The 19,427-nt window shown below is 43.4% G+C and overlaps 1 long non-coding RNA gene across 1 annotated transcript in view; it reads left to right on the top strand.

The window, feature by feature from the left end:
• LOC134484891 (uncharacterized) overlaps positions 1–18,907 on the top strand; it is a 57,133-nt gene extending 38,226 nt beyond the window's left edge. Inside the window, exon 3 of the long non-coding RNA XR_015654842.1 lies at positions 18,338–18,907. This is a non-coding gene — a long non-coding RNA (uncharacterized LOC134484891). The remainder of the gene's footprint in view (positions 1–18,337) is intronic.
• The last annotated feature ends 520 nt before the right edge of the window (positions 18,908–19,427 follow it).

Here is a 19,427-nt window from a genome sequence, read left to right as displayed (position 1 = left end):
TGTGTGTGTGTGTGTGTGTGCGTAATTGTGTCTTGAAAGTTGTTTTTCCTAAGTCCATTTCTACCTAGATACTGAGACAATTTAGGTACCATATAGTTTGCCTACTTGTTTTAGTCAGGGTTCCTATTCCTGCACAAACATCATGATCAAGAAGCAAGTTGGGGAGGAAAGGGTTTATTCAGCTTACACTTCCACATTGCTGTTCATCACCAAAGGAAGTCAGGCCTGGAACTCCAGCAGGACAGGAAGCAGGAGCTGATGCAGAGGTCATAGAGGAATGTTACTTACTGGCTTGCTTCCCCTGGCTTGCTCAGCTTGCTTTCTTATAGAACCCAAGACCACCAGCCCAAGGACGGCACCACCCACAGTGAGCTGGGTCCTCCCTCCTTGATCATAAATTGAGAAAATGCCTTACAGCTTGGTCCCATGAAGGCATTTCCACAAGTGAGGCTAACTCCAGCTTGTGTCAAGTTGACATGCAAAACCAGCCAGTCCACCTACTTAGGTTTTTTCTTGCTGAATGTGGTGGCATATGTCTTTAACCCCAGTACTGGGGAAGCAGAGTTAGGTGGATCGCTGTGATATAGAGGATACAGATACAGGTACAGATATACATTGGAGAATAGAAGGTATAGATGTACTTTGTTACATAGTGAGCTCTGGGTCAACCCCACCTACCACCTACAGTAAAACTCTGTCTCAAAAAATTAAATAGTAAATAAACAAGTAGTTTGCTTACATCTATATAAAGCATCTTCCCGGGAGTCATCTCATATATAGGGTGTGACACAGTAGCTGATGTCTTTCAAATGGATGTTCCTTTCCCATAAAACACCTCTTCTTCTCAAGTTCTATCCATGCTGTACCATGCGTCAGTCAACACTTCCTTCCTTTTCATGACTGAATTGTAGTGTTTGACCTTTGGACACGCTGTATTTTATGTGGCTACTCACCATCCAAAGGGGGTTGTCATTTCCCCTCTGTGGCTGTCATGAATAATGCCACTAGAACTTTTGTGTAGGAGTGTTTGAGTTGACACAAATTTGTAAATTTAGGGAACTGACCTGGGAGTAGAATTGCAAGATTTTTACGTAATTTACTAATAACAGAGAAATTACTGAGCAGAATAACTGCAAAGTTAGCATTTTTTACACAGAGGTCATGTTCTTGAAGAAAACTGGGTCTTTCCTTGCAGCTGTCAATCACCAATAGCTCCCCAGCTGTGGGTGGGACTTCCTGCCCTCCCCTCCCCATGGTGAAATTTTGTCTGGCTTGAGCTTGCTCAGATCTTCTGCATTCTGTCACAACTGCTGAATTCCTTTGTTCAATTTTTAATTGGTTCCTGTTTTTACGCTGTGATTTTTTTTTAAACAGATGCTGTGTGGAAGTCCCAAATGAGATATGTTTTTCAAATATTTTTTTCTCCTTTCACATTCTTTTCTTCCATTCACTTATTTATCTGTCCATGCGTGTTTGTTTGAGTTTCTGTGGGAATGCATGTGTGCATGTGAGTGTGATCTTTAAGAGCTTACGTAGATTGATAGCATCATCTGCAAATAGTGGTGTTTGTACTTATCCATCCCCAGACAGTTAATTTTCATTCCCATTTTTCCCAACCTGATTTTTCCGGGCCAACATTCTTACTGTGATGGTTTATAGCAGTAGCACGAACATATATTGTATTCTGCATTTTATGCACTTGTTCTTGGAGGAAGGCATGCAAGCGAAATAGGCGCTCTACCCTAAGCTGCATTGGTACTCATTTTACTGCACATAATTTTGAGTCAACTCTCACCGAATGATGCAGACTGGCCTTGAACTCACTCTATAGTCCAGCCTAGTCTTGTTCATGTGATTTTCCTGCCTCAGTCTGCCAAGAAGTTCATAATCACTACGCGTGACCGGTCTAGCCGTCTCCACTTTCCTGAGACTTAAACATTTGTTCTCAAAGTAAAACCCTATTTTAAAAGATATATAATGGTGAAATAAAAACCACAAGACGCTATTTGTCTATACATCTCTGCCTATAAATCTACTATCTACTTGCTTGTCTATCTATCTATCTATCATTGCAAGAAACAAAATTATAGATTTAGTTTAAAAAAAGTAATTGATTTTATTTGTAATTATGGAACAAAGCAACACCCATTTCCACAAAATGGAGTAAGTAAATGATTAGCTGAACACAAAATCTTTTTTAATTTAAATATAATTATTTAATTTCCCCTACTTCCTTTTCCTCTCTTCTGATCACTCTTAGGATCCCTTCTCAGCTTCCTCTCAAATTCATAGACCCTTTTCCTTTGTTAAATTGATATATATATATATATATATATATATATATACACACATATATATATATATGTGTGTGTGTGTGTGTGTGTGTGTGTGTGTGTGTGTCTGGTGTATGATGTGTGTATGTATGCATGTATGTATATCACACACACAAGATGATTCCATTTAGTGTTGCTTGTACGTATGTGATATCAAGGCTGACTACTTGGTATTAAATAGCCACTCCGGTCTCATCCCCAAGAAGACTAATTCTGTTCTCAGCATTCCTTAGCTGCCTTTAGTTCTTTGTCCAGGTGTAGGACTCTGAAATCGCTCCCTTTCTCATTAGCATGTCTACTGCCATGTTCTTGCTCAAGTCTTGTTTAGGTAGCCATGCTGTTGAGGTGTTAAGGTGTGATAGCTTCCCTGTCATTTGAAGGAAACAATCTCACATAAAATGTCTCGACCCTCTAGGATTTATTATTTTCACTCCTCCACTTCCTCAATATTTCCTGAGCTTTGGGTGTAGGAACTGCATTGTAGATGTGTTCAGTGGGATTGGGCACCCCACACTGGAGCTGGGAACCCCACACTGGGGCTGGGCACCCCACACTGAGGTGTGGTACCCCTACTGGGGCTGGGTATCCCACATTGGGATCGGGTACCCCACATTTGACATAGGCATCCTACACTGGGGCTGGGCAACCCACACTGAGGATAGGTACCCCACACTGGCCGTAGGTACCCTATACTGAGGCTGGGTACCCCACACTGGAACTCAGCACCCCAGACTCAGTTGTTCTCTGCATTTTGACCAATCGTGGTTTTTGTGATTGTTTTCTCTGTAAATTGCAAAAAGAAGCTTCTTTGATGGACTTAGAGCTTTGGCCAATGCAGAAGGGAGAAAGAGCATGGATTGTGCTTCCTAAATTGCTGTTTTTAATAAGTGAGGAGAAGAAAAAACAATAAAAAAAATTGACCGGTCTCCTAGCAGAGCATGTGGCCAAGTCTGCCCAGCTCTTCAGTTGACAAGCCTTAGTGGGGGGCCATATTCAGTAATAGCAGGACAGGTTCAACGGGAGCAAGCATCCTGTCCAAAGCATCTGTGTAGGAGGAGAGGGATAGAATTATACTTTGTAGTCAGCAAGCAAACAGACTGTCCCATGGCATGTTCTGGGGCCAGGCCTTAAGACCCATCAGAGCTCTTTGTTAATACAAACTTACACTCAAATCAAAGACAGACAGACAGACAGACAGACAGACAGACAAAACCCAATCTGTTGGTTTATTTTGTTAGAATGTTTAAGGCAGCAGTTCTCAACCTGTGGGTCATAGTTCCCAGGGTTCCCATATCAAATATCCTACATATCAGATATTTACATTGCATTTCATAACAGTACCAATATTACAGTTATGAAATGACAGTGAAATAATTCTATGATTGGGGTCACCACAACACAAGGAATTGTATTATTAAAGGGTCACAGTATTAAGAAGGTTGAGAACCACTGATCTAAAGGGAGACTTCAATGTCCCAGTGTCACCAAGGCATAGTCCCAGTGCCACCAAGGTCCAGCCCTTAATTCTCAGTCCCACTTCCTTTGACGTGGCTCAATTCTTCTCAGATAGAATTGCCTCATGTGGTGTCTCTTTCAGACCTCGAATAATATGTTGCAAATCTACAAACCCAAGAGAAAGAATATCTTTCCCAAGGGTTCTAACAGTCCAGTGTTGAATCTCCTAGGTATGGCTCAAATCCTGTACTCTTCCTGCCCCAATCATTACAGAAGGGCAGTGGTCTGATGTTGCAGGGTAAGGTCATGTGCCTATTTCCACAGTGAGGAAGTAACATGAGCCTACCTCAGTCACAGGGACCACACGTAAGAGAAGAGGCCAGTCTAAAGGAAAATTGAAATGTTATTGTCACATGCAAGGGTGATAGTAATGACAGAGGCCACCCCAGATGCGGTGTTACATACCTTTGATCTCAGAGCTTGGGATAATGAGGTAGGAATATTGTGAATTATAGGCCAGCCTGAGTTATGTGGTGAGGTTGTCTCAAAGAAATAAACAGAAAAACAAATGCCACCACAACAACTACAAAACACAACAGAAAAGAAACAAAAATCACAGATCTTGTCAAACTCGGGAGTCTTCTACCTGTGGATACTCTTCTCTGTCTTAAATTTACTAACCCATGTCTTTCTTACTCACTGCCCCCAACACACACACACACACACACACACACACACACACACACACACACACACACACACACCCCTGCTATGTACAGCGTGCTTGCTGAACTAGCCAGAAAGCTGTCAGTCAATCACATGACTGCCTGGATATTTAAATTCAAACCATGTGTAGAGACAAGAAAGCTGGCCCAGGGTGGATCATACAAGTTCTCATCTAGTTGCTTTCTAATGAACCAGCTGATCCTGCCACCCTACGCCCTGACTTCCTGGAAAGTGATTGTATTGGTCACTTTCTGTTGCTGGGATAAAACACTGACCAAAAGCCACTTATGGAAGAATGTGTTTATTTTGGCTGATGGGTCCAAAGGGAGAATCCATATGGTGGATGTCTTAGTCACCTTTCTGTAACTATGAAAAAAATCATGAGCTAGGCAACTTATAGAAGAGTTTATTTGGATCTTAGAGTTCTGGGAGTTGAGTCCATTATGGCAGAGTGGAGGTAGTAGGAGCTTGAAGCAATAGCTGAGAGGTCACATAGCAAATCATAAAACAGAAAGCAGAGACCTTATCTGTTTGTCTGTCTGTCTGTCTGTCTGTCTATCTATCTATCTATCTATCTATCTATCTATCTATCTATCTATCTATCTATGCATCTGTCTGTTTATCTATGTATCTATCTATGTGTCTGTCTGTCTAGTTTATCATGTATCAATCTAGCAATTACCTATACATTTATCAATCTTTTATCCACATTGACAGTCAAAATTACAAGTTTAGTTAAAAACATTTAATTGGCACTCAAGACAGGGGTAGTCTTTTGAAATCTCAAAACCTACCTCGTAGAGATACACCTCCCCTAGCAAAGCCATACCCCTAATCCTCCCCAAATAGCTTCCAGCTGGGGGATTAAGAGACTTGTGTGGGGCATTCTCATTAAAACCACCACAATGGGAGACATGACAGTAAGTGACTGGAGCAGGAAGCTGAGAGAACCACTTCAATCATAAATGAGAGGCAGAGAGAAAGAGAGAATGAACTGGAACTGGGGTCAGGCTATAAACTCCAGAGTCTATCCCAGGGATATCTTTCCCTCATCGAGGCTCCATCTCTTAAAGGTAAAATGACCTCACTAAACAGTGTCACTGATATGTGAATCTATTCACTCAAACCATCGCAAGTGCTCAAACGTAACTTCCAGTGAGCTGGAGGTCCCATGGGGTTCTCGGGTGAGGCAACGGGAATTTACTAACAACTTCTCAAAAGAAAACCTATGTAAAAAGAGTTTCACAGGAGGTTATTACTGAAAGCAATGATCAGTGATGATAAAGAAATGGAAGACAAGAAGGATTTAATTTTTTCATTACAAGGGATGCTTCCTCACTAGGCAAATATAGAGGACCCCAGAGCCAACCATTCCAGAAAGCAGGAGGTTGTGAACATATGCAGAAAAGAACCAAAATGACCCTGTTTCAGTTTAAGAAGCTACCTCAAAACATGCTTTGGTCTTCATTCCTATAAAGATCTTGGTTTTTTTTCTTTCTTTTCTTTCCTTTATTTTTTTTAACTATAAAGCAATCTGTTTAAAAACAGTCATAAAAATAGGATTTAATTAAAAATTTTATCCTGTAATTGAGATAAAATTTATGTTTCTAAATTATATGTGTGTGTGTGTGTGTGTGTGTGTGTGTGTGTATGCCTCCACTCCCCCCCTCCAAAATTGCGACAGAGAAAACGCCTAAAATTTAAGAGCTAAGTCTCACATGGAAAAAGATAAAATGGACAGAAAAAATAAAAGACTATAGAAAAGAAAATGAATACAGAAAATGGGAAAGGGAGAAAAGTAAAGACACACTGAAGAAACCAAATCATGCCTTCCTCCTACAGCCCTCTTTTTTTGTCCCTTCCTCCTTCCCTCCCTCCCTCCTTTCCCTCCCTCCCTCTTCCTTTCTCTCCCTCCCTTTTCCTTCCCTTCTCTCTCTCCTCTTCTTCCCTTTCTTCCTTCCCTTCTCTCTCTCCCTCCCATTTTTCTTTCCCTTCTCTTCCTCCTTCTCTCCCTTTCTCTCCTCCTTCCTTCCTTTTTCTCAATCTCCTCTGACTAAAACAGAGAAGACCTTGACAAGAATGAACAAGACAAGCAGAGCTCACACACAGCTTTAGGACTGGAAATACAAAGACAAATGTAACAACATTTGTTTGTTTGTTTGTTTGTTTGTTTGTTTTGAGACAGGCTCTCACTACTGTCATGCTGGCTGTCCTGGAACTCACTATGTAAGCTGGCTGGCCTCAAATTCTCAGCAATCCTCCTGCCTCTGCCTCCTGTGTGCTAGGATTAAAGGTGTGCACTACATACCTTTCATTACAGATTTTGTTCAGATATTAACATGAAACCTATGGTTATACTTGTGTAGGCAATGGAGAAGACTTGGAAACATTCATCTTTTAAATAAAAAATGTAACCAAAAGGAGTATTTTCTAGAAGAAAATGACCTCTGAAAACTGACTTATGTGTGGGAAGACAGTCATATATCTATATGACTATATTTATGTCAATGGAACTGCATATATAATACATAAAGAATATATACCATTCTGCTTAGTAACTGCATTATATGTATTATACAGTATATGTACATGCAGTATGAGTGACAAGTATCACTAATCATATTGATCGAAAGGTGACAACCCAGGGAAAAGACATGGACATACATGTTACATGGAAATACACAGATGACAAAGATTACAGTGTCAGCAATCACTGATAAAATTCAGATAAATGTCATAACAAAATCTAATTCCATAGTCTGTGGGATGGATAACATCAATATTCAAAGGATACAAGGTATAGGATAGGAAGCCAAGAAACTCTCTTGTATATTGCTGGCAGAATCCACAATAGTAAGCTACTCAGAAAACACTTCAACTCATAAAGCTAATTGTTTATAAATCAAAAGACCGACGGATTCTGATCTCAAATGTTTCTAGCAGAAATATTTACGATTGCCCCAAACAGGAGGCAACCTAAGAATCCATCAAGAGGGAAACAAAGTAATTTTCTACATTTATGTAATGTCATCTTACCTACTGATTTCAAAGTAAGATAGCAAGTGATAAGCTATGTAGATAAGTCTCAACAAATATTATTACTTTAAGTGAAAAAGCTAACAATTAATGAATACTGTGTTATTCCATTTAAATCAATGCTAGAAAAAGCAAAGCTAATCTGTGATGACAGAAATCACAGCAGTGGTTGCCCAAGGAGTGGCCACTGGCTGGAAGGGTACAGAAAGGATTTCTCTAGACAAGAGTAATGGGAGCATCCTGAGTTTTCCTGGGTGTGAACATTAGCTATACTTGTCAAAGCTCATCACATCAGACATTTAATTGCTGTGCATTACAAAATGCACACATTTTATCCCTGGAATAATATCTTTATAACTGATCCTATAAAAAATCAGAAAAACAAATTGGTAGCTATGTTCACACACACACACACACACACACACACACACACACACATGCACGCACGCACACATTTAGAAAATTAGCAGTCATTCTTCAATGGTTCTTGAATTCTAGCCATAACTCTAGAGATACAGAACCTATCTTCATAACTCTGCATCTCTGCATAGTGGGGATACTTTTCTTCATACTTGGATTATGAGCTGTGGTGGTCCCAGGCTAGGTACTTGAACCTCAGCTTTTGGTGCTCTATGAGGATTATGGGAACTTGGAAGGTATAGCTTATCTAGAGAAAACAGTTCATTGGTAGTGGGTCTTTGGGAAGTTATTATTCCTGGTCTTTTCCTGTGTGTCCTTTCACACTGTGTCTTGTGCAACAAGAACCACCTTATACCCTTCCCATTACTTTGATGTCATCTCAAGAACATGGGTCAAGCTACCAGGGAGGAACCCTCTGAAACCATGAGCAGAGATAAATTGCTCCTCCATTAACCTTTCTTAAGGGTTTTGGTCACAGCTAAACAAGTCACGGCTATAGATGCCCACATTCACCATAGCCTGTGGGTCAGTGGCAGGGCAGGCAGTTGGGTGGATCACAGTGAGAGAGGTAGGCAGTGGATACCTGAGAGGTGCTGGAGCCCATGGAGCAGACACAATGGCACCAACCAGCAGATCCTCAAAACCTTGATTTTGTTCCCCTAAACATGGTCTTAAGACTGTGGGATACTTGGAATCCTGCCTAATCCCAGGAGATTCCTTTTCCTTTACTCTGAACAAAGGAAATTAATCCTTCTTGTTGGGTTCCTTTGGGTAAGAGTCAAGTGACACCCTGCTGCCCAAACATATGTAAGGGGCAGGACTGGGCAGAGAGAAATCCAGAAGCAGTTTCTAGGTTTAAAGAAGGAACAAAGAAAGAGACTTTCCTTGGCGGTGGGGGTGGGGGGAGTGAGCTTTGAGCATGGCTGAATACGAAGACAATACTTGGCTTTTCTACAGACAACTTCCATCCAGGAGGCCCAGACTAAAGGGAAAAGCCAAATTCGATGTGGCCAGCTCTGGGAAGAGAAAGCTTTATTTTTGACAGTACCATTTAATCAACAATCTAGGCGAGCATAAGCATCTCCTTATTCCAGACTCCTGTGTGAGCTCATGAATGCTCTTCTCGTGCACATTCCTAGCATGTGCTTATTTAGTGATTAGAGCACTGGCTGCCCCCATATGTCTTAACCTCTCCTTCATAAAAAGGATTTGACAGTATTGTCAAGGACCATGGCAAGTTACTGGTTAATACTACATAAGGGGTGCTCTGGTTCTGCCTACTTGCAGTATAAAGAATGGGTTCAGGGGAGAGGATGGCATCTGAGGGAGGGGATGTCATTGTACTTCTTGACAGAGGTGACAATGAGGACAAGGGAGTGAGCCCACATACATGTGCAAATCTGCAGATACAATCCAAATCTGCAAAGCTCCTCTCTGGATAGTCTTCTGTTTTCAAGTGAACTCTTACCCTCTTCTCCTTGGGTAAGGAGTCTGTCTTGTGTCATTCAAATACAACGTTTCTCCTAGGGGGCAGGACACTCTCAGTCTGAACCATCTTGACCTCCATGGTGATTACATGGAGGGCCCACATAGCCCTGGTGGTCTGGAAAAAGACATGACTTAACTGCTGTCCCCTGATGGGCAGCTAAGATTTCCCTTCAGACCTCACCCACCCACCCATACATCTATGCTCACACACAGGGAACCAGGCACCACGAGGCTCAGAAACAACCTGTGATGGGCAAGGCCCTGAGAAAGTCCCAAGCCCAAAATGCACAGATGCACAGAGGGAGATCAGCCAGGTCTCTGGCATCTTGGGAAATTTCCTCTCCCAGACCGTGTCTCCCTTTTTGTAACAGGGTCCACCTGTGAGGGAGTGGCTGGATTCCCACGGCTGACCCTGAAGAGCCTTATCTAAGCCTTGGCCGCTGCAGAAGGCCCCCAGCCCTTCTTTCTTCTTCAGAATTGAGTAGCATTGCAGGTGGCTGGGAAGAGTGGAACAAGAGGCTCACGTGGCTCACAAGGAAGCCAGCTTTCCACAGGATTCTGTCTTTTTCTCTCTTTCTCTATGAATTCAGTTTTTTTGTGCCTTCAATAGACAGGGCTGTTGGCTTTGGAAGGTTGTTTATTTCAAGGATGTAGGGAGGTGATGGGGTGGGGAGGTGGAGCCATTCTCAGACAATAGCCATTGTTTGTACCCAGACTCTGAGTCCAGATACCACCCTAGTCCCCCGGGCTTCCCCCTGGGTCTTTCTGCACCTGGGGAGCTGAGGTAGACTGATCCCTTGCTGAGCATGGGGCTCTAAGACTGACAGAAGGACATAAATAATCAGCCATCGGTCTCTAGCTCGACTATAAAAAGTGTGCATATGTTGTGTGCAGGTTTTCTTAAGGTAAGGGACAGAGCTGGGCAAAGCGACTTCTGGAACTGCCCATATGGGGAGGCGTCTTTCGCTGGTGGCTCCGCAGACAGAAATTGCCCATCTGCGCTGTTTGCAGGTGTTTTGAATGATTATATTATTAGCTTTGTCTGTTCAACTTTGCTTTTTTATGGTGGCTTTAGTATTGCAGGGGAAAAAAAAGAAGAAGAAAGAAAGAAAGAAAAAAAAAGAAACATAAAGCAGCCATCTGGCTCTGGATTTGTGATCGGACTCTCTGTCAGGAGAGAGGCAGCCCCTGCTATCTAAGGGGGTGGAGTAGACTCTGGGCAGTACTCGATTCAATTCTGCCCTCAGCTAGGGAACAGGTTTGGGGTAAGTAAAATTTTTCATGTCACAGGGGAAGCTGGCTCATCTCCTGGTTTCTCCACCCCCGCTCCACCTGGATGCTTTGCTTTGGCACTCACCTGGGGAGTAGAATTGCCAATCAATAACATGTCCCTCAAAGCCACAGTATGGCTGGGGGAGCAGGCTGTGCTTGTGCTTGTGGTGGTGGAGACCCCGGGCTGAGCTGTCCCTGTTGCCCATGCTTCTGGGCCTTAATTTGATCTGTGCTGTGACCTGTGTAACTTTGCAGGGCATCCTGACTGCAGGTAGTAAGACAAAGATTTATTTGATTATCTGTGCATGGCTAATTCATCTGGGAAATGCTCTCCATGTCAGGTGGCACAGGAGCGGGGTTATTTAGGGTTGTAGAGCAGTTTCAGGGCTGGGAGAGTGCCAGGAACTACCAATCCAGCAAGGTCATGAAGCCACCATACCACAGGGGACACCAGGTGGGCCCCAACTCACACTTCAGCCAGAGGGTGTCATCTGCCTTTTCATTGCTTGGGGACAAAGACAACAGAATTATGTAGGCTTTTTTTTTCTTTTCCTTTCTTTAAAAGAGGAGAGAGGAATTTTAAGCATCCAAGAAGCAGCTCTCCAACTTCTCCAGGTAGATAACACCGAGACAGACCACCGCAATGAGAGCTGTTGGCTGCTGATAGCTTCTGAGAAAGGAAATTTCTTTAAGGGTGTGGCCTCAGGTAGTTAGACCATTCTCCAGGGAATCTCTACCCATCCAAGAGTACATGAGTAACACAAACTGGATTTGATGGCTTCAAGGGGGAGGGGGCCACACAAAATTGGGTGAGTAGGGAAAGGGGAACAAGTTTGGAAGGAACTGGGGGAAGGGTGTGTATGATTAGGACAAGTGGTGCCAAATCCCTAAAGATTTAATAAGACAGGCATCACATGGTTCTTTGTGATATATACCATGCAATATATGTGATAAATGTATCATGTTATGTACTGTGATGTTTCTGTTATAGACTCTGCCATTTGTCTGTCTTTCACTACACACAGTCATGGCCGCAGCTGCAGTCATCTGCCAGTTCACTGGTAGGTACAGCATCTGCCATGGGCATCTTAGAGGCCCAAGGCTGGGAGGAAGCTTCTATACCAAAGGGAAGAATTAAAAAAACAGAACCCCATTCACTAAGGTACTGGTTATGTTTCTTAAGGTTTTGTTAGCATATTCTGCCATATGAAGTAAAGGGCCTTATTGGAAATTTTTCTCTTGTTTCATGCACATTGACTTTGTTGACCTCATTCTCGTGACCCTTCTGCTGTGTCTTACTATTTCCTTTCCTTTCCCTAAAGCATCTTCCTTCTACTTTCTATTTTCATGTCATACACGCACATGCGCACACACACACACACACACACACACACACACACTTACACATATGAGACACATACCCCATATACTTACACACGCCATACACCCACACATCATACCCATGCACTTACTCATATCGCATACACTCATGCTACATACACACACGTAGAAAAACACAAAACATTTCTCTGAGTCTGGCTTCTATGACCTAATATGATGACTGATCTCCAGTTTCATCTGCTTTTTCTCAAATGTTAGAATTCTGTTCTTCTTTGTATTGCCCATGCGTTCTACATTCTCCCCATCCGTTCATCTGGCTGTTGTGAATAAGACAGCAGTGAACTAGATCTGCACTTCCAGTGGCTAGGAGGAACCCTGCCAAGTAGGCATCCTTTCCTGCTATCCTGTTCCCTCGCTGCTGAGACAAACTTCAGGAAGTGAGGCAGACTGATTTCTTTCTTTTGGGGGGAGGTGCATGTGAAGAGCATAAAGCAGAAGCTGAGGATCTGGGGACCCACTTCCATTGTCTTCTGAGAGGCCAGACAGATGCATTTTCCTGAAGGGTTATGGAGATGTTGGGAGGTCCTGAATGAGAATTGGCAATGCCAGGCAGTGGTAAGACTCTTAAAGGATTGCTTCCTGGTACAAGTTCACGCTGACACAGAACAGCTGTGGCCTCAGCTTTGGCAATGGGCCAGTGGACAGAAGCAGGGGCCATCAAGGAGTATGCAAATTTGAACCAGGATCATTTTACTCAAAGGACAAGGGAGACCCCACCTTAGGACGCTGTCCTCTGCATTGGCAGAAGAAATGATCTTATTAAGGCTCCAATGGCACCTTCATGTTGGACAAAGTGATTGCCAGTTAAGTCTCTGTGGTCTTTGACAGAATAACAAAAACCCCGTTGAGTGGTCCAGTGCTGTTGAACTTGGAGCTTCAAGTTCATATCCTCATGAGGGCTTCCCCAATGTCATAGAAAGAAGGGACACCGTAGTGTCCCTTCTCAGTCAGGACAGGAGGAGCTGGGAGCACAGCTCAGATCCATTCATCCTATAGGAGCAGTAGGAGATTGGTCTAGGAGCGATCCTGGTCTTCTAGGCTACTAAAGCCAAACATTACTGACAGCCTTAGGCTGTTCCCGTTCTGAGATGGATGTGAACTGGGTTTCAGACTGCCTGGCTTTGAATTTTCTCACTCCTTATTAGCTGTATGACCATAGAGAAATACTTAATTTGCCCTTTTCTCTACTTCCTGCCTTTTCCCCAACCCCATTTCTCTACTCCCCCTCTCCTCCTTCATTCCCTCCTTTCCTTGCCGTATTCTTGCCTCAGTTTCCTTGCCTGCTGTTCAATTTTATCATTAAGAGTCTGCAGCACAGTAGGTCTGTTGCTGTGATGACTGCACATTCTCCTATCAAGTCTTCCCATTGTATAATTGATGTTCAGAAAACATTAGCCATAGCCATTTTGCTTGCTCTTATTCTCATTATTCCTGTCCCCTGACCACCTTTCTTTAGACCTAGAGGCAATACAATGTAGATTTAAGGGAACCAATTTGAAGTCATACAGCCAAAGGACAAAATGAATTGTGTTCTCTGTTCAATGTGACTAATATCCTTCTTATTAACATCACTTGGTCTGGTCTCTGACTTCACATTGTTCTTCTTTCTGAACTCACCTTCCCAGTGGCTTGTTATGGTCCCAACTCTCTGGGTCGCTTTGGCCATTGGCATGGTATGGTCATGACCAAAGTTTATTGCATTCCTCTTTCCTTTGCAGTGCAGCTCCTAGCATGGTTCACCTCTCAGATAATAGGAAGAGATCTAGACAACAGTCTTCCACATTCATTGACCCAGAGCCCAAGCATAGACGCCACTCTCTCTCTCCTGGTGGGGGAGGGGTGGTAATGTGTCTGAAAGATGTACTACATGTTGCAAGCAAAGAGATCCCATCTAACATTTCCAAGGATTCTCTAATTCTTCCCAATGAAAATATTTTCAGCCCCTTCCAGGTTCTCTGCATTCTTCTCACTGGGTAGACCAGCAGGCTTGAGTGTCTTTTCCTTCATACAGGGGCTTGCTACATGACTCAAACTATGTCATCATCATGGCTGATTCTGTATAGCATATATAAGTCAAACTATGGTGGTCCCTGTGCTAACTGCTCATTCATTATCTGCCCTTAGCTTGACCCTAACTTACTCTCCCTGTTGCAGGGGAATATGTATGGTGTATCTTCCCTTTTCTTACATACTCTCTTTATCCATCTCAGTAATCTTTGGGGACCTGTCCCTAGTCCCTTGAAGTCGGTGATTTCAATTATAATTAGCACTCGAAACTGCTTTCTAATCTATTCTACCTCACAACTCTGCCTCAGAACATTCTATACACTCAGCAATTTTTGTGTGTGTGTGTGTTTTTTTTTACTTCCTATTCCTGGGGCAGAAAATCAGATTGACACAACTCACGTATTCAGAAGAATGCTGGCTCCTAGTGTCTCAGTGCCTCCAGGAAAGGGCACAGCTTCATGAGGCGTCCTCGGAGTGCTGACTCAGCAGGAAACAGCAGGGAAAGCCCTGTATCAAGTGTGCACATGGATCCCTCCACCCTGTGACCAGCCTAGCCTTAACATTTAGCTTTGCTTTCCCGGAGATAAAGGAAACAAAGAGTATTTCGCAGAGGCGTGTGAGAGGCAGAGCTGGACTCTGCAAACACAGCTGTGTGGGGACAAATCCATCCCACCCAGGCTTCTTCACCCCCAATATTCACACCTTGCAGAGTCTGCAGTGCACTGTGAAATCTTGCACTCTGAAACACTGCATATCAGTCAAAATGGTTGTAACAAATGCAAAAGAACCACCCAACTCCAGGGCAGAATTTACCTTCTCATAAACTGTGCAGCCGCCTAGAGACCTTCTGAGTGCTGATAAGAGGAATACGCCTAATGACTGGCTGACCTTAAGTATTGGGCCCACAGAACAACACAGTTACAGCAAAGGCAAGTTTACTTCTCTCTCACCTTCCTTACAATTTTCCTGACATCTAAGATAAGAATTGAACAAAGAGTATGTTTGGGGGGGGGGAAGTACTCACTTAACCTTGAAGGGCACAGGAATAGGAAAAATGAACTGGGTTTCAGGAATGTTAATCGCTGGTCAAGTGCTTGCCTAGAATCCACCAATGAGGGATTTGGAGCATGACTCAGTGGTAGAGCACTTGCCCAGAGGGCCCAAGTCCTGGGTTCCATCTCCAACATGGCAACAGAAAATGTACTGGTCTTGAACTGAGTCTTCTGGTTCCTGTCTCAGGTTGGCCCGATTTCTCCATGTGACAGAAGGAAATTCCATTACCCCTCCCTCAACCCTCAGTACTTAGGATAAAACCATAATTCAATTTCTATAGATGAGAAAAGCAAGGCAATTAGGAAAGGCACATATGCCTCTAAGTTTGTTGTGGATTATGAAGCACTGTGGGGGAGAGTCTACAATACATCATTTTCAATTTTACTAAAGTAGAATGCCAGTGTCTAATGTTGGACATGCTTAGCTGGTGATCATGAGCACATGGGCTTCATCGGGAGTCTTGTTTTGCACTTTGCTCTGCAGTAGGAAGAGGTCACCATACAGATTAAAGAGCTAGGTGACCTTCCACAAAATATCCTTCCACTGTCTCTACACTTGAACAGTACTAGGAATCTGCAGCCAAGGACACTGTTTCAGAGCTCAGCTCCATGTTTCCCTGTCACCAAGCACCTACAATGGCCATCCTAGAGACTCAATCATTAGGCATATGATTAGGGTATGACTAGATAGAGCAACTGTGAGGTCCAGCATTATTTCACCTACCGATCCATGGAGTTCTCCTTGACCACATGCATTCCAGATACATTAGAATGTATTAATCACTTATCAATGGGAATTCTGGGGACTGGAGATCCGAAGTTAAGAGCACACACTGCTCTTCCACTCGTGTAAGTTCAGTTCTTAGTACCCACATCTAAAGGTTCACAACAACCTGTAACTCAAGCTCTGAGAAATCTAATGTCCTCTTCTGGTCTCCATGGTCATTGCACTCATATATACATACCCACCCCCAACCCAGTGACACACATGTCTATATATGTATAAATGAAAATAAATGGGATCCTGGATCTATCATTGAACACTAGCCTCTGTAGAAGATTCTGGAGACATTATTGTGCATAACGTATACTGTGTAATTTGGAGCAGTTGAACTGGTTATGCCATTTTCTTTTGTGTTCTTGATGAGTAGAAGAGAAATCCAGTGCTTTCCCTAGAAGCCCTATCCCCCATGAAGCTGGATGATACTTTTAGGGTTTGGGTTTCTTTTTAAAGTTTTTGTTTTGATCCCAAGTGTGGGATGGGGGGCTACTTTAGATTGTCCACAGCAGCTGATGGCGATTTGTCTCGTGCTCTATCAGAAGTGTGATTTTTTTTCCAGCTACAGATAATTGCTGTGATTGTATGACATTTGGAATTCTGAGGACTTTTCAGAGGGTCTATAAATGCTAAGGGCTCTGATTTGTTGTTTTTTGTTTTGGTGATTTCTTGGTTGGTTTTTGTTTCCATTTTGTTTTGGTGATTTCTTGGTTGGTTGCTGTTGGTTGGTATTGATAACATGAAGACAAGGAAGGAGGAGGAGGAAGAAGAGAAGGAGAAGGAGGAGGAAGAGGAGGAGGAGGAGAAGGAAGAGGAAAAGGAGGAGGAAGAGGAGGAGGAGGAAGAGGAAAAGGAGGAGGAAGAGGAGGAGGAGGAGGAGGAGGAGAAGAAGAAGAAGAAGAAGAAGAAGAAGAAGAAGAAGAAGAAGAAGAAGAAGAAGAAGAAGAAGAAGAAGAAGAAGAAGGAGGAGGAGGAGGAGGAGGAGGAGGAGGAGGAGAAGGAGGAGGAGGAGGAGGAGGAGAAGGAGAAGGAGAAGGAGAAGGAGAAGGAGAAGGAGAAGGAGAAGGAGAAGGAGAAGGAGAAGGAGAAGGAGAAGGAGAAGAAGAAGAAGAAGAAGAAGAAGAAGAAGAAGAAGAAGAAGAAGAAGAAGAAGAAGAAGAAGAAGAAGAAGAAGAAGACGAAGTTGTTGTTATCCTGCCAGTAAAGATCAAACTTGCTCTAAGGAACTCGATTCCCCTAATTATCAGGAAGTAGGTTAATGATAAAGTCACCCACTTTCTGACCCCTGACTTTATTCAGGGTCTCTTTCTTTTCCTCTCTATCCTTTTTTCATTCTTTTTCAGTGTTAGAGGGTTGATAGGGTGGAGGAAAGGGGTGGAAGAAAGAAGGACCCACCAGGTAGCCCAAGACTGTCAACAGATTCAAACTATAAAGGTCATCCTATAGGGGACACTTCAATCCTGTTACCATGTTTCTGCAAGTGAGATCCCCCGCCCAGTTGTGCCTCTTGGAAAGCACAATTGACTATGATGGTGCTGCTATTAGGCCTTCTCAGTACTTACGGTGCCCAATATATAGAAAGATGGAAGCCTTACACTGTCCTTACAACCGCCCCATGCAATGAGGGTTTTTACAGTGCTCATGGAGAAAGTCAAGACAGCAGTAAAGAGCTGGGAGATGGCTCGGAGTGCTTAATGGTCAACCTCATGAACCTGTCTTTAGATCCTCAGCTCCATATAAGAGTCAGGCACAAAGACACACATTTGTAGCCTAAGTGCTAGAGGCCAGGGATTGGAGATAAGAGGGTTGGTTGTTCCCTGACCAGCCAGTCTAGCCAGTCAGTGAGCTCTAGGTCCAATAAGAGACCTGTCTCAAAAATAAGGTAGAAAGCAATAGAAGAATATATTCATCTTGCATCTGTGAATAATCTCATGAGGAAACACACCTACACACACACACACACACACACACACACACACACACACACACACACACACACCCCTTCAGGTTGAAAGCAGAGTCATGAGCCCAAACCTACATCCATGTGTCCTTAGAAACGGTGCACAATGCATTAATCCAAAACAGGCAGATCACTTGTAAAACACAGCCCATAACAGAAGCGATGGCTTTTGACACAAAACGAAATCGACGCTATGTTCTATCCACTCCCTTATGCACGTGGTCATCCCGCTGCCTGTGACGTGAAAATCACCATAGAGAGCAGAGATGGAGCCTGACTGAAGAAGTCACAGGCACTTGTTCACCACCCACCATATTTCAAGGTGCGGAGAAGGGGGGGGCGTAGAGAAGCACAAGGAAATTTGCTGTTCCAATTAACAGAATTATTTGTATATTTCCATTTCATTTAGCAGGATAAACTCAGCTGTGGCTGTTTGGAAAGTTTGGGAGCCATCCAGTGCGCACCATGCAGCTCTGACAGAAGACTCATTTCTCCTCCAAGTATCCTTTTGTTTCTGCCTACTGGGAGGCCACAAGCGCAGAGTCAGGATGAACCTGTGGCTCTAACTGGACCTCGCCCTGTGTTGCAAGTGCTTCCCGTGACCTACAGAAAGGAGGCTTGGTCGCTGCACGTATGTTGTCTCACCTCCTTGTAGGGGGCCTTAAAGGTGGTCTGTGACGGAAATGCCATTCCAAGATGATCAAGGAAGCACAGAAACAGAGGACTTCCTCCCCGTGTATATGAACTCAAGGGCTGAGGCCCCTCCAGGCTGCAGCCCCTCTGGATGCCTGTATCCCAATCCTCACTGCCTTGCCCGAACCTTCTGAGAGTATTGATTGACAGCTGAAGAGGTGTTCATCTGGGCTGAAGTCAAGTTGATGAAAGCTGCAGTTTAGATTGTAGGCTGGGAGTAGGGTTCTGCATAAAAACAATAAGAAACAAAAAAATGGATTAAAGGACATGGTGGTTTATGTTAAAATTGTTGAACTGAAGCCATGAGACAGATGTCGTCTAGCAAGCAGACTTTTTGGGCCTGCCTTAAATTATACAACCTAATGACCTAAAAGTAAGCCCAGATTTGGGATTCTACCCCATGGTCTATCTCTCTCCCCCTGTTCCCTCCCCCTTCTTAACACTTGTCCCCTCTTTATTGAAATATAAACTCAAAGGAAAGATTGTATGAACTTCAGATATGGCAATGAGAAGGATTCTGAACTTTTTGAAATCTGCATTTAAGTGTTTGCATAATTTGTGTATGTGGTTCTGGGGTCAAGGTTCTGGTTCAGTTTGGGTAGCAGAATAGCATCAAAAGTGAAGACTGTGACACTGGCTGGATTAGTCTGTTTCGTGTTGCTGTAAGGAAATGCCTGAAGCAGGCTACTGTTGATGTTTTAGACGGCAGAAATCAAGATAACAAGATCCAGGGTTTGGCGAGTACTTTCATTGCCCATGGGTGAGAGAGAGAGAGCAAGAGCCATGCTTGTTGAAGGGCAGCATCT

Source organism: Rattus norvegicus, chromosome 1, assembly GCF_021556685.1.
Source record: "Rattus norvegicus strain SHRSP/BbbUtx chromosome 1, alternate assembly SHRSP_T2T, whole genome shotgun sequence".
Classification (NCBI taxonomy): Eukaryota; Metazoa; Chordata; class Mammalia; order Rodentia; family Muridae; genus Rattus; species Rattus norvegicus.
The sequence above is the reverse complement of the archived record's forward strand: the minus strand, read 5'-3'. Positions and strand labels throughout refer to the sequence as shown.